The sequence below is a fragment of the Pongo abelii genome, chromosome X (genome assembly GCF_028885655.2).
Source record: "Pongo abelii isolate AG06213 chromosome X, NHGRI_mPonAbe1-v2.0_pri, whole genome shotgun sequence".
Taxonomy (NCBI): Eukaryota; Metazoa; Chordata; class Mammalia; order Primates; family Hominidae; genus Pongo; species Pongo abelii.
In genome coordinates, this window is record NC_072008.2 from 72,531,555 (window position 1) to 72,547,378 (window position 15,824).

Sequence of the window (15,824 nt, forward strand, 5' to 3'; positions counted from 1 at the left end):
GTTAATTGGCTCATGGTTCTGCAGGCTGCATAAGCATAGTGCTGCTGTCTGCTTGAATCCTGGTGAGGCCACAGGAAGTTTACAATCATGGCGGAGGAAGAAGAGGAAGCAAGAGAGTGAAGAGGGGTCTTGGACCTTTTTAAACCACCAGATCTTTCATGAACTAACTGAGCGAGAACTCACTCATCACCAAGGAACTAGTGCTAAGCCATTCATGAGGGATTTGACCCCAGGATCCAATACTTCCCACTAGGCTCCACTTCCAACATTGGAAGCCACATTTCAATATGAAATTTGGAGGAGACAAACATCCAAATCATATCAGCTGGAGAAGAGAAGACTTAAGAGAAGTGCTCTTTTTGTAGACCTCTATAAGATATTGTCAGGAACAGAGAGAGCAGATGGAGTCTGAGAAGCTTCAGAAGGCAGAAATGAGACCCTTGGATGGGAATTTCAGCTCAACACAAGGAAGGACTTTTTAACTGAGCAGCCTATAAATGAAACAGGTTGTCATTAGACGGAGTGAACTCTTTATAATAGGAGATATGTAGGAGGGGCCTAGACAAGTGTTTTTCCAAGATATTGCAGAGAAGAATCATATCTAGATAGTTAGATAGGTAGATAGATAGATAGATAGATAGATAGATAGATAGATAGATAGATCTTTTAAAGGGAGCAGAGGTAGTCTAGGTAATCTCTTAGTTTTATATGTATGTTGTTTTCTAGATTCTGTGCAGCTGAGAATTCCCCCTGTACAGGCCCAAGCATAATCTCTTTGGTAGTGTCTCACAGCTCACAGAGACTTAGATAACAATTCCTGCCTCAAAAGATTCTATTAGGTGATCCATGGCCTTTCCTCTGGAAATTCAGAAACTTATTTGCTGACTTATCTGCCAGCAGAACTGCTTTACCACTTCTAATTATCAAGAGAATCTTTTACAGCTTACTTCTCAAGATGAGGGTTGAGAACCAGACAAAGACAGAGGAAAAAGATAGGCAGATGTCATAATTCGATAACCCAGAAAGAGCAGGATGAGAGGAGACACAAGGAATGGTCTGAGAGACAGGCAGACAGACAGACAGACAAGACACAACTTTCAGGAAGGTGAGGGCAGATGAGGGAAGAAGTGGGGAGTGGGCAGAAGAGGCCAGACTGCCTTAAATATACATTCACTGGAACTCTCATTACAATGACAAAGCTCTCATCATAGTGACCTTAGTAGTTAAACAATCTTTGGATTTCTAAGTGCTTCCTAAATGCTGATTATTCTTTTAATTGATTCCACCCAAAAGGTACTAAATTGTCCAGTAAATCATTCATGTCTTTCTTGGGAGTTAGGTATTTGTTTTACACAAGGAGAGAGCACAGCACCTGTGTAAGTATCTCACCATCCAGGGAAGACAGCTACGAATCTAGACTGGAATAGCCTTCTGACTCCCCACACCAGCTCCCAGCCTGCCTTTGGGACACAATCTCCAACCCTGCAACAAGGAGTGCTACAATATCACCTTGGTATGCAGTGCAAAGAGCAGGCAGCAGCTGTGAAGGCAGGCCAAGGAGGGGGAAAGTACTTAGCTAACCAGCACACTTGCCAGGATCAGCACCTAGAAAGACCAAAAGAACTCTCAAGATGAGAGTTTCCTGTTAACTGGACACTCCCCTATTCATTCTCTTATTTAATCCTCACTCATTCATTAAACAGCTTTTCACTGAGTACGCACTATATGTCAAGCACTGTTCTAGGCACTGGGCGTGCAGAAGTGAATAAAGCAATCAAAGATCCCTGCCCTCATGGAGCTGACATTTCAATTGGAAAGACAATAAGTAAATAAATTATAAGGTATACAAGAAAGTAATAAATGCTATGAAAATACGTAAAGCTGCATAAAGGGAATTAAAAGCACCCAGTGAGGTTCTCTCCCTGTTTTACAGATTTAAAAACCTGAGTTTTGAGAAGAGAAATGAGCTTGCCCGGTATAGTAACCCAGTCTGTGGGACTTTTTCTATTTTGCCATACTGTCTTCAGGGACACACAACTAAGGAGTTGGGAGCCAGAGGGTTGACCTGCTGGCATGTTTGCAGGGGGGAGTGTCCTGTATTAGGCACAAGATCAGGAAGAAGGTTCTGATAGGGCCTAAAAAACCCACCAGACTAACTAACAGCTTTGCTTGCTGGCCAGGGCTTCAAAATGAGACTTCCAGTACCATCCTAGAGAGGCGAAAACACAATGGGGAAAAGCAAAGCATGCTAGAGAGAGCTAGGATTCTTATATCCTTAGAGTGCAGTTCCACCTGCCTAAGTACTCTGTGTTGACAGGTTCATCTCTTTTCCCTTCTGGGCCACAGACCCCAATTTGTATAATCAAGGACTTGATGAACTTTCTAAGATCTCTTTCCCCTTTGACATTATATAGGCCACTGAGCTTAGTGGTAGATCTGGGCCAGTTACTCAAAACATTCTATAAGATTACTTAGTTATTTTGGTTTTCCCCTGGCCCAGAAGTGAATAGCACCAACACCCAAAGTTCCTAAACACTCACTCTTCAGCAAGGCAAAAAATGAAAGAAGCTAAGGAGACTATATCCAAATCCACAGTTAAACTCCAGCTGAGCACACTGAGGGGGAACCCAAGGAAATCGAGTCAGTAATAATGTGTAAGACAAGTAAGAAGATATAATCCTGGAGCCAGAGGGAAAGAGAAAGAAAGAACCTCAGCAAGGCATGGAGAAAGCACCCTGGTAACTTCCCCAGTAAGACTCTTGGGTTCCCTGACACTCCTCCCATCTTCCCCTCCAGCCTATTCCACCACCTACAAATGCAGTCTGGGTTGTCCTTGCTGCCCAGATCTAGCTTACCACTACCATCACCTTCTCTCCCTATTCCCCTATGTGCCCAGGAAACCACAGCTTGAAGAGAAGGGTTTAAAGGATTATTGCATAGTGCAGAGTGTCTGCACTGATGTCAGAGGCCTGATTTCCAGTCCCAGCTCTAACCCTGACTGACTCTGTAGCCTTGGGCAAGCTCCTCCCCTCTCAGTGCCTTGTCTGTAACTTAAAGGGCTTGTAATGTTTCTTAACTTTTCATGGAATCACAGACTTCTGAGAATCTGACGAAATCTGTGGATGCAGATGCCACAATTTAGCATATAATTTCAAGTGACTCATGGACTTGTAGGCTAAGAATTCCTGCCTGATAGCTAAGGGCTCTTTCAGCTCTGAGTCTGTGGTTCTGTGATCTGGGCATGAGGCCAAGATCTGCCTGCCCCTTCCGGAGGAAGAGGAGGAGGAATCCACCTTCCAAATATATCCTTTAGCTTGTGCTTCCAGCTGCTTTTGGCTTTAACCCATGATACTCTGAGGCCATGAGGAGTTCTTGCTTCCCTACAAAGCCTGAAACAGAGTAACAAAGACAAAGGCAAAGTGCTAGAGCTTCCTTCAAAAACCAATGGCTCTGAGCTTCCTTCCTAGAGCCTCTTGGGCCCCAGTCTAAAATTAAAGGCAGAAGTAGGAGGGCTTCTGGTTTAGGCAATAAATAATTCCAGAAAGGCTGGCTTGCATTGCTGGTTGGCAAGCCTTGTCCAGACCGTACTGTCCTCTGGTGGTTATAAGCATGTATAGGAGCTTAGCCGGAGGCCTCAAGCTTTAATGTCAATATAGGGATAATAACCAGCTGGTAACATTAGCAGAGGTCCCACAGGTACTTGGATTTTCCCCCAGAGCTACTGCTATAAGCCAAGCTCAGAATGTGGGGTGTGGGGAGAGGGAGGGACAGTATTACCAGTACATTCTGAGGTCAGCCTGAACAAGTGCTAACTTTGGGCCTTGGAGATATCATTCTGATTCTAGTGAGGCCCATGCCCCTTCTTTTGCAGCTCCCTGCTATTCTTTCCCTGGAACCCTGAAGTAGAGCTCCCCTATTGTGACCCTGCCAATAGATTAGCCATAAGGAAGTGGGAGGTCGGTCACAGTGAATAGCCACGCTCCCACCTGTAAGGAGGACTAGAGCTCCTTCCCCATTACTGAGGCCAAGCTCATATCTTCTTTTAGGTTTAAATCTATATGGTCAATGGACTATTAGGCATCAAAAACATAGATGTCAGGCCGGGCATGGTGGCTCACACCTGTAATCTCAGCACTTTGGGAGGCAGAGGCAGGCAGATCACTTGAGATCAAGAGTTCAAGACCAGACTGACAAACATGGTGAAACCCGCCTCTAATAAAAATACAAAAATTAGCCAGGCCTGGTGGTGTGTGCCCGTAATCCCAGCTACTCGGGAGGCTGAGGCATGAGGATTGCTTGAACTCAGGAGGCGGAGGTTGCAGTGAGCCGAGATCGTGCCACTGCACTCCAGCCTGGGTGACAGAGCAAGACTATCTCAAAAAAAAAAAAAAAAAAAAGATGTCCCATAAATTTTTTCAAATTCAATATATCCCAACTTAGCTCAGTATTTTCCTTTATATCTTAATTGTATCATTTTGGAGACTTTAAGGTGCAAGTAACAGAAACTTAAATAAAAATGATTAAATTGTGTTAACAGTGTATTGGCTTTATCTAACAAGTACTCTGTTCTGGTGTTGGTCAATTCAGCGGTTCACTGGTATGAAGAATACAGATTCTTTCCATCTGTCTGCTCTATTACCCTTAGCATGTCAGCTGCTCCTCTTATGGTCAAAAGATGGCTGCCACAGTGCCAGGCATCAAGTTTCCATACACTAATAGCCAAAGGCTGAAAAAGAGAAAAGTCTTTCATTTTCACTCATCTTTAGACTGCAAAAACCTTTCCTGTCACTTCTCTGCCTTTTGGTGAGGATCAAATGAAGTAACCTTTCCTCCAAGCTCCACAATAGACTTCTTCTCACATGTCATTGGTAAGAATTGCGCTATGTGCTTTAGCAGTTAGGATTAGATTCTGCAGCAATACAACAGAAAAACAAACAAATGAAACAAAACATAAAACAAAATGGATGTCCTAAATATAGTAACATTTTATTTCTGTATAGAAGCCCAGGGGTAGGCAGCCGAGGGCCGGTATGATAGCCTCACGAAGTCATCAGAGACCCAGAATTCTTCCAGCCTTCTCTTCTGCCATTCTTATGGAATTGCCCATATCTACATGGCCCCAAATGGCTGTTGGAACTCCAGTCATGACATTCATATTCAGAAAGGAAGACAGAGGAAACAGAAGAGAAGACACACTATCCATTTTAAGGAGCCTTCCCAGAAATCGAATACAACACTTCCACTTAAATCTCATTGGCGCATGGCCACCATGGTGGCCACCATGGCCACCTGTCTCTACAAAAATACAAAAATTAGCCGGGCATTATGGCGGGTGCCTGTAATCCCAGCTACTTGGGAGGCTGAGGCGGGAGAATTGGTTGAACCCGGGGTGGGGGGCGAGGTTGCAGTGAGCCAAGATCGTGCCATTGCACTCCAGCCTGGGCGACGGAGCAAGACTCCCTCTCAAAAAAAAAAAAAAAAAAAAAACTGATTGGCAAAAACCTAGTGTCATTCCTACACGCAGCTGTAAGAGAATCTGATAGCAATGTGCCCAGCTAAAAAGTGGCAGTCTATTGCTATGAAAGAAGTGGAGAACGGGGGGGCGGGGACAGCCAGCACTCTGAAATACATGCCACTTCCTAATCAATTAGTGGCGAAGTAAATGAAATTACCACGATTAGTTTAGACCAGGGTTAGAATAGACCCAGTGATTCCCAACCAGAGGTGGTTTTGGTCCCCAGAGACTTTGACAATGCTTGGAGAAATTTTTAGTTATCACAACTTGCGGGGAGTAGTACGACCAGCATCTGCTAGAGACCAGGGGTGCTGGTAATACCGTACAATGCACAGGACAAGCCCCACAACAAACATTGATCACACCTAGTATGTCAATAGCACCAAACATTGAGAAACCTTGGCTTAGACTCATCAAGATCTACCACACACCTAATCTTGGTCTTCCAGCTGGAGAACTCAGGCTTCACTAGGCTTCTCTATGTCACTGAATAGCATCATAAGGTATCCATTTGCCCCAGCTGAAAATTTGGAGAATGTCCTTCCTCCACTTAAATCTCTATAGTGGTTTCTTACTGCCTTCAGAATAAAGACTAAAACCATTACTGTGACCCATGGGAACCTACATGATCTGGCATGTAGCTTTATATCACACCACTCTCCCTCCTTGCTCTCTGTGGTACAGCCACATTAGCCTTTTGTTTGTTTCTCAAATGTGCTGTATGGTCTTTTTCACCTTTCCGCCTTTGCTTCATCCTTCAGTTCCAACTGTGGTAGACTGATTGCATTCATGGTCTCAATTATTCACCCTTCTCTTTATCCATGCTCTTTGTTGACATGTGACATTGTAGTGCCCTTCTACTCTGATTCTAGGCCCAGTTATGTTATTTTCTTCTGCCAATGGAAGGCTGGCATAAGTGACAGCATGCAAATTCTGAAGCTAGGTATTAAGAAGCATTGTCTGTGTCTTTTCATTCCTGTAGCCAATCCAGGACAAGCCCAGCCTAGTCATCACAACCCTAGTTGACCTGAAGTTCTTCGAGTGAGAAATAAATGTTTATTGTTATACGGCATTGAGATCAGTGATTGTTTTGGAGCATTAGTAGCTGACTCATAAACCCCTCAATCCAATATTACTCAAATTCTGTTAATCTACTACCAAATTATCTTTTCTATCTGTTACACTGACTCAGTTCTGTCGTTCAAAATGTTCTCACTCATCTCCCTATTTTCAGGCTTCCTCTCCTCCAGCCAGTCCTCCACTTTGCTGCCATAATTATTATCCAGAGAAAGAAAACAAAATAAACAACAAAATATGATCATGTGACTTCCCTGCTTAAAATTCTTCAATGGCTCCTCATGTCCCCAAGGATAAGACCCATACCCCTTAGCCTGGCATTGCGGGCTTCCCTTTTATACCACTCTTACCTGTAAAACTTCATCTACCCTTTCCTCCCTGTTATTCTCCCATCACAAGGTTCAAACATGTTCTATTTTATCAGGCTCCTAGGCATTTACTCATCCCACTGTTCCCTTTTCCCTCACCTTCCCTGATTTGGGTGAAATCCTTTTCAGCTTTGTAGGCAGAACACAAATGCCAGTTCTTCTGCGCAGCCTTCCTTTTCCCCCACCCCCACTAGAAGATAACATACCCCTCCTTTGTACTTCTATAATGAGCTGTTTAGCTCACACATCCTTCAGCTTCGAGTTACAATTAGCTCCTTAAGCAATCACGTGCCCTACTCCTTTTGAAATTCTTTGTGTAATTTTTCCCTGCCACTTTCTCACTCTCATGTCCTTCCCATACCTAACACGAAACTTGGCACAAAGTAGGTGCTCAGTAATGAGTATCACATTGAAAGAATTCTCTAACTTTAAGTCCTTGGTGGTAGATCTGTAAGGTATTATATTAGGAGTAGTTATATCCCCCAATATTATCCCTCCTCCCCTAACTTCAATATTTCCAACTATAATCATCCATCAATGAGAATTCATTGGAGGCAGTTAGCTCTCCTTTTGAAAGTTGTATGACACCAGAAAGGGAAAATGGCATCATTAGTGTTTAACCTAGGCCTTCCTTCCCATATATCTACCTGAGATAAGGTAATAAACATTTTGTTTTTGATGGGGTGGAGCAGGAATGCTGTACAGAGTTATACAGGATGCACACTGCAACTCTAAGGGGTGCCACTCAACTAGGTATAGACACAACCTACAAAACTAAGATGGGGCCTAGGAGTAGTGATTCTGAAACAAAGAGCCCAAGGGAGAGAGAGAAACCAGAGAGAGAAACCGAGGAGGCCAAGCGAGGATAAGATAAATGGAGAGAGATGAGAAGAGAGAAATGATGGAAACCAAGAACTGGAGGCTATAGCAATTTTTACATGTGCCTCTAGTGTATGAGCCTTCCTTCTGCAGCAATCTTTGGAAATGAAGACCACTATCCAGGGCAAGATTGCCTTAGAAAGAGTAAATACACTCTTTGTGTATGGTCTGCCTGCTAATTCCCTGGTGTCAAATCTCCGCAGCCTTTTCTTGCATCCCCCACTTCATTCTTTAAGGGGTTTCCAAATACCTCTTTCTCTGTGTCTCCATTCCCTAGCTTACCGCTTACTCTCTGTGTGACCTTGGGTTGATCCTTTCTCTTCTCTGGGCCTCTAGTTCCCCATTGATAGCATAAGGGGGGGGGGGGTAGGTGTTGGATAAGCTGTGTTACAGTGGCTCAGTTCCAGGACACTGTGTATCTATGATTCCATAACTTTAAGGTGTGTTTGTGAGTGTGTTTATGCATGTGTGTGAACTTGGACATGTCTCTGCCCCTTGGGCTTCAGCTTCCTAACTTATAAAATGGTGATATTTGACCCAGGCAATCCTTTAAGGCCCTTCCAGTCTTTAAATATCACAATCCCATCATTCTGTACTTTAGATGACCCCAAGCCTTCTCCTTAAGTCAGATCCTAGGGCTTATCTTTGTATCATTTCTGTGCCTTTGTTATCCTTCTACCCATTTTCTCTGTAGTTCAAGGATGTTTCCCTTCTTGCAACTCCCAGAAAGCAACATGCAGATTCCCAGGCCCTGCCCCAGAGATAAGGAGCCATGTTTCCTTCTGGCCATACCACTCTCAGCTTCAAAGGGCTATAAAAATGCCAGCAAATTACCTCCTCCCCACCCTGCCCCCCCAACCTCAGGAGAAAAAAAAAAGCCATCTGCTTGGAGCAGTCTCCCACTGCTAATAGTTTTTTTTTTCCAGTTGTCTTGAGAAACTAAATTATTCTCTAAATAAGCCCCACTTAAGTTTATAATAGATGTGATTTAAATGAGAAAATTATCACCTTCTCAGCCTGGAAAAAGCACTTCAATTCCTCCAGGGAAGAAATGCTTTCATTAGCCAGGGCCTCTCTCAGACCTTTCAAGGCCAGGGCCCTATGCTAGGGATGGCACTCAAAAAAAAGTATTAAGATACAAAGGCTAAGAGACTGGAGTGAGCTGGAATTAGCCCCAGACCACTTGGGGGACACAGACATTCAGGGATCATTGGGCTTTCAAGGGGATCATCCTACACAACCCCCTGCCCTCATGCAGGGCAGCCTCCTTTCAAGCCAGACAGATGAATCTCCCCTGGTTGTAAGGGTCTTTGGATATCTCATTTCACAATTTATGCCAAAATTACAGAGTTGTAAGGTTCTTAGAGATCATCAGGTCTAGCCGCCTTATTGCAGAGATGGGGATACTGAGGCCTAATAAAAAAGAACTTACCCAAGGTCACATAGTGAGTCAGTGGCAAAGCCATAGGAAAAGCAGCAACCACATTACAGTTTGATTTTGCCAATTTTCCACACCTCATCCCTCACCCTTTATGGCCTAACACTCTAGTCGAAGTCATCCCTGTCAGAGTTTTTGGTTTATGTGAATTCCCAAGTTTTGGACACAAGGGGAACTATCAAAGAGAGGGCCCTACTCCTTCCTTCAGTTTGGTTCAAATAACTTGCCAACCACACCTGATTCTGCTTGGGACCTTGGTTATCTGACAACATAAGCCTATGACCAGCCTCTGTATCCTTTTATGACTGCTCTGGCTCAGTTCCCAGCCTCTTTCTCTATAATCAGGCACAGCTGCCCCATCCTTTCCACAGACAGGAACTGCTGTAGGTCACGAAAGTTTCACCTCTCCTCAGGAAACATCTTTAAGAGCATGCCCTATGGGAAAGGAATGGAATGGGATGTATCATCCCTGGAGAACTTGATGACTTAGGCTTCTTCCACCCCAACTCCTGTCCTCCCAAACACCTTCCCTCCCTATCAGCTCCCTCTGCTGATAGCTAGTCCAGTGAGTTCTAACACCCATAGGTTGTCACGAATAAAACGGGGGATCTGGAGACACATTTTAGGACATCATGAAAGAGGGTATTATATTAAATTCTGCAAAAGTGATGTGTATGTGGCAGAACTTATAAAATCTGTCATTGGGGAGTCTTGGGAAGGGAGAATATGATGATCCCACTTGCTGCATTTTGTTTTGCATTCATCATCAATTCATTAATTCATTCCCAAACAGCCACCAAAAGTCTACTGTAGGTCAGGCCCTGTGCAAGATGCTAAGGATAAAGAAATAAGGCATAGACCCCTTGTCCTCAAGGAGGTTCCAGATTAGTGAGGGCCATGTGCAAAGTGTTGAATAAACTTAAGTGAATCCCTAATTTTGCTTAGGGGGCTCAAGCAGCTCTTCATAAAGGAGATAAATTTGGAGTGATTTTGGAAGGACAAAGGAGAGTTTTCCAACAGGAGAGGTGGAAAAGGGTGCTCCAAGCAGAGGAACTAACACGTCAAAAGCCCATAGCTGTATTGTAGTAGCTAACATTTATCGAGAACTAGCTATGTGACAAGTACCTTATGAACTAACTCATTCAATCCTGACAACAACCCTATAAGGTAGGTAATGTTATTATCCCATTTACAGATGGCTAACTGAGACACAGTGAGGTTATATGACTTACCTAAGGCTATCTTAAGTAGACAAGAGGGAAGGCAGTATTGCACCCTTCAGAGCTGAAGCTCTTAACCACAACATTATATTTATATATCATGTAAATAATATCTAATCTCTTTGAGATGCCAGTGGGAAACATCTTGGCTAGCATGTGGAGTTGAAGGAGGTAGGGACACAGAGGGCAAGCACAACAAGAAGCAGGTAGGTGAAGTCAGCATCAAAGGGCCATGTGGAGGAACAGTGAGGAGCTATTGGAATGAGGGAGACATTTGCATTAGGTATGACTCTCAGGTACAAATGCAGGTGTACATGGCATATTCCATTTACTTAACCCCATGTAAGCCATTAATGTCACCTCCTACATTGGTCCAGGATCCAGCAGGCTTATGCAGCATCCAGATAAATGGGAGAAGGACCTCTAATCTTCAGTTTTTCATTGCCACCGCTGACATCCCTGTTACCCAAGCCCAGTCAATGGACTATGAATGAGGCAGGCTGAAAACTGTACCTGAGGAAATTCGGCCCTAGGAAACCCTTGTCTTTGGCCTTAGGTTAGAAAGAGCTTGTGAGACCCAAGAGAGTGCTCCAAAGGTACCTTTGTTATCCTTCTAATATTTTCATTACTATATTTATAACTATACAATGCTGGTTCTGTACCAATACAGCCTTGTAAAGAAAGCATAATGCCATCTGATTCTCATAAAAGATACTCATTTTAAAAAGACAGTAAAATAAACAAGAAAGGTGGCATTTGTGATTTAGAAGGAAGCTGGGAGGGCAGAAATGTAGTTTCCTGGGAGGTGGTGCTAGTAAGGCCCCACTGAAGTGGTAGGGGCACCTGGATACTTGTCTTCTGGCCACAAAGAACTGCTTTGTAAAACTGACCCTGTTAATAAGATTTTATTTTCTTGTCATTCTTTCCTTCTTTGATCTGTTTTTAGTATTTAATACAATTATTTGTGAAATTACAGCCACTTTCACCTGTACCGCAAAGAAGCAGAAAAGATGTGTGGCAGACTGCTTGTCCTTATCCCATACCTACTCTCTTATTCCTGTCTAACAGAACATTAATTTTGTTTGAGGCAGAAGTATGCCCAGCTGAATAAACTACACTTCTCAGCCTCCCTTGCCTGGTAGAAGTGTAGCCAGATGACAGGTAGCCAATGAGATATAAGCAGAACTCACTGTGTTGGGATTCTAGAAGTTTGTCTTTTTAAAGACACTTATATGGGCACATAAGTTTTTGCCTTTTTCCTGTCCTATTCTTTCTTCCTGCAATGCAGGCATGATGCCTGGAGCTTCAGGAGCTATCTATCCTGTAGATAGATACCTATATCACTAGGATGATGCTACAGGCAAGAATGGCAGAGCATAAAGACACGAGGGCCTGAATATCCAGTGGTTCCTGGACTTGCTAGCTTTTGATTTCTTGTTATATGAGAAAAGCAAACCATTTGCTTGTTTAAACTTCCGGGTTTCTTTGTTTGCTTATTTGCTTTTATTATTTGTGGCCAAATGCAGTCACAAATTTATGTAGTTTGCATACCTTCTTGAGCTAGAGTTGAAAGAGTAGTGGGGCAGTGGTGTCTGCTGAGAAAGAGATCATCCTGAGAGGTGAGCTGTGAGCAGCCAATCCTTCCCCTCCTGCAGGCCTTCCTTTCCAAGCTCTTCTTTGTCCAAACCTGGGAATTTCTCCGTGCTCATTAACTTGAGAACTCTGTTCCCTTACAAGGGGTGACAGTGAGAACCAGTGCCTTCAAGGGAAAGTAAAACCCAGTAGATAAAATATGGGCATCTGATACAAACTGTACCTTCCCTCCTACACCCTTGTCTTTTGGAACTCTTCTTTGGCAAAACCTAGGATGTTCCCAGTTCTGCTTTTTAAAAATATGCAAATGTAGTGATTTAATAGTGATAAGCAAGACAAAATGATAGAATTGTGCTTCTTTTACACACAGGGGACAATGAAATGTTTAGCCACAAGTTTTCCATATAAACCTGAAGCAACATTCATATAGAATAAACAGCCTCACATGTAACTGATAGATGATAAATATACACAGTTTGACCAAAGCAAAATATATATGGAAAATTGTTGGAGTTATTCATATTTTACATTCAACATGTTCACTGTATTTTAAAATTAATACATGTAGAAGATCATAATAAATTATTTATATTATCAGACATTACAGAGAAGGTATATTCCATTGTTTGCAACTGTTAAAGTAACTATTAAATTAGAAAATGCTACTATGCCCCATACTAAAAAAAAAAATTCTGATTCATTTAAAAATTTAAACGTTTCATTTTAAAAATTGCTATAGAATTATAGTTACTGACAGGCATCTTAAAAACACACTAATTCCACCATAGCCAACAGGCAAAATTTAGAATGATATACATAATTTTTATATTCCTTGGTTAAGAGTTTTTCTTTATTATAGTAATAAAATTTTAAAGTAAAAAATGTATTATTGGAAATATTTCAACATTGTAATGATTTGTCAATTTCTTCCAATAGAAAATAATTTAGATTTGTGTATCCACATTTAAAATGTTACATGATGATAAGCAAGGTTCAAATACAGAGTATCTGCCAAGTCTGAACTAGTTTGGATAACTTGAACAACCATTTCTAAGTACATGAAACACAATGTTTTCATTATTATATTTATAAATATACAATACTGTTTCTGTACGAATACAGCATTGTAAAGCAAGCATAATGCCATGTGATTCTTACAAAATATGTTCATTTAAACAAGTCAGTAAAAATAAACAATAGTACCCACTTTTAAAGCACACAAATTGTAAAACTGCTGTTTACTTTCTTAAGATTGTTCTGTGCAATAACAGAGAAGTAAAATGAAATGAAGAACTCAAAATGGTTAAATATGCAAGAAATGGCTACTCACAGTTACATCACAGCATTTGATGTATAGTCTATGCGCCATTCTATGAATATTCTTTTTATTTTTTAAATTTCAAAATAAAAAGCATGTGTTGTCTACAGGTTCATAAAACAATACAATAGCAAGAACAATCCAAGAGCATGTAACACAGATGTTAATGGAGATTGACAAACTATGGACCAAGGTTTATGTCTATTTTAGAGTGTTTTCACATTCAAACAGTGTTTACAGAAACCACTTCACACAGAAGTGTGTGCCTGCCCACACAAAAACCAGTTCTTTTTAAGACAATCTTCCTTTCCAAGTAATGTATATATGAATGTTACACTTGGTCCCTCTTTCATAGTCAAATTCAATGTAGCTACAAAAGAAAGCAAATTTGACCACAGTCACGTGTATTAGTGTTTGTAAAGCTGTAGTGGCATACACATACCTATATAAATTAGGAGCTTGGCTGAGCACTATGGCTCGCATCTGTAATCTCAACACTTTGGGAGGACAAGGAGGGAGGATTGCTTGAGCCCAGGAGTATGAGACCAGCATGGGCAACAGAAGGACACCCCCATTTCTACATTTAAAAAAAAATTTAAATTTGCTGGCATGGTGGCACTCACCTGTGGTCTAATTGGGAGGCTGAGGTGGGAGGATAGCTTGAGCCCAGGAGGTCTAGGCTGCAGTGAGTTGTGATCACACCGCTGTGATCCAGCCTGGGCAACAGAACAAGATCCTGTCTCAAAAAAAAAAAAAAAAATTAGGAGCTGGATTTTTTTTTTCCTTAACAGCCTCAGGTATCAACTAAAGAATGAAGTTTCTTTTTTTTTTTTTTGCTTTTTTTTATTTTATTATTATTATACTTTAAGTTTTAGGGTACATGTGCACAATGTGCAGGTTAGTTACATATGTATACATGTGCCATGCTGGTGTGCTGCACCCATTAATTCATCATTTAGCATTAGGTATATCTCCTAATGCTATCCTTCCCCCCTCTCCCCACCCCACAACAGTCCCCAGAGTGTGATGTTCCCCTTCCTGTGTCCATGTGTTCTCATTGTTCAATTCCCACCTATGAGTGAGAACATGTGGTGTTTGGTTTTTTGTCCTTGCGATAGTTTACTGAGAATGATGATTTCCAATTTCATCCATGTCCCTACAAAGTACATGAACTCATCAAGAATGAAGTTTCTAATAACCCATTTGCTGATGATTTTTTAGGTCTGTTGGCAGAGAAAGGTTCATAGTTACCAGTGAGACTGTTCCTGGTGCTATTCATAATACTGGGCATGTGAGGAAACTGAAGATGAGAAGACTGGATTGGAGTAGTGCAGCTAGGCAAACAAGAAGAGCTAGAGGAAATAATTCCTACTGGGCCATTGGCCTTGTTACTTTCAAAGTCACATTCCAGTTCTCCAGCATTTTTGTCAGTTCATCTCTCCAGCAACTAAGCTTCATTCTTTTACTAATAGGTCAAACACCATACTTTAAAGGAAGAAGTCCATTTCTTATCCACATATAAATGTAAGTAATATCTATTAATGTATATTTATCCTTTAAAGATTCCTCTTCATACATGACATCAATCGGGAAGTATAAGGTATGTTCCTTAGGTTCATCACAGTCATTCTGGCTGAGCATTGTAAATAACTTTTATCATTCACCTCCTCCTTAAACTTCTCTGTCTTTGTTTACTTTCTGTTCTGGTCAAAAAAAAAAAAATCCAACGGATAAGCTTATTGTTTCATCATCAGTTATAATTCTCTTATCTTCATCTGTAACTTCTCTATTTTCATTAGAGCCATTGGCAGCAACAGCTGAAGAAAGAGATGCATAAAGATCCCTTCTCATTTTATTTTTGAAAAGGCCTGGAAGTAATTTGTATACAATAGATTGAGGATTTTTATTTGATGTTATATTCAGAGCATAATGGTTTTGTGAACTTAGACATTACAGGACAATATTTGCTGATCTATAGGTAACACAAAATACAGGTTTCACAGAAGGAATGTAAATATTCTATTATGATTCTGGCATCAATTAAGTATCTTCCACAAAGCACACACATTAAGTGGGGATTTAGCTCAGTGATTTTGACTTCGATTGTTCAATGCATTTTTGCGTTATGAAAGATCTCAGAAAAGCAGCCACTGAGAGGCTATCAAAGCGAGTGGAAAATACAATGAAAGTTAAAAGTCGTTGAGCAGAAAATGAACGTGGGCTAACTGGCCATCTTAAAGTGAGCTGCAGATACCACTGTCAACAGCCAAAGAGGAGCCTCTGCTTTGTAGGTGTTCAGCTGGGCTACCTCCCAAGCCTGGCTCCTCTTCTGTGCCCTGGGGAGGGAGCGTGAGGAAGAAGTGTGTTCAGTAATCAGTACTGTTCTGCTGGGCTAGAAGGTATTTCTAATTCGAAT

The 15,824-nt window shown here is 41.6% G+C and overlaps 1 pseudogene; it reads right to left on the reverse strand.

The window, feature by feature from the left end:
* Window positions 1-14,564: 14,564 nt before the first annotated feature.
* Window positions 14,565-15,524, reverse strand: LOC100437267 (polycomb complex protein BMI-1-like; annotated as a pseudogene).
* Window positions 15,525-15,824: the final 300 nt, after the last annotated feature.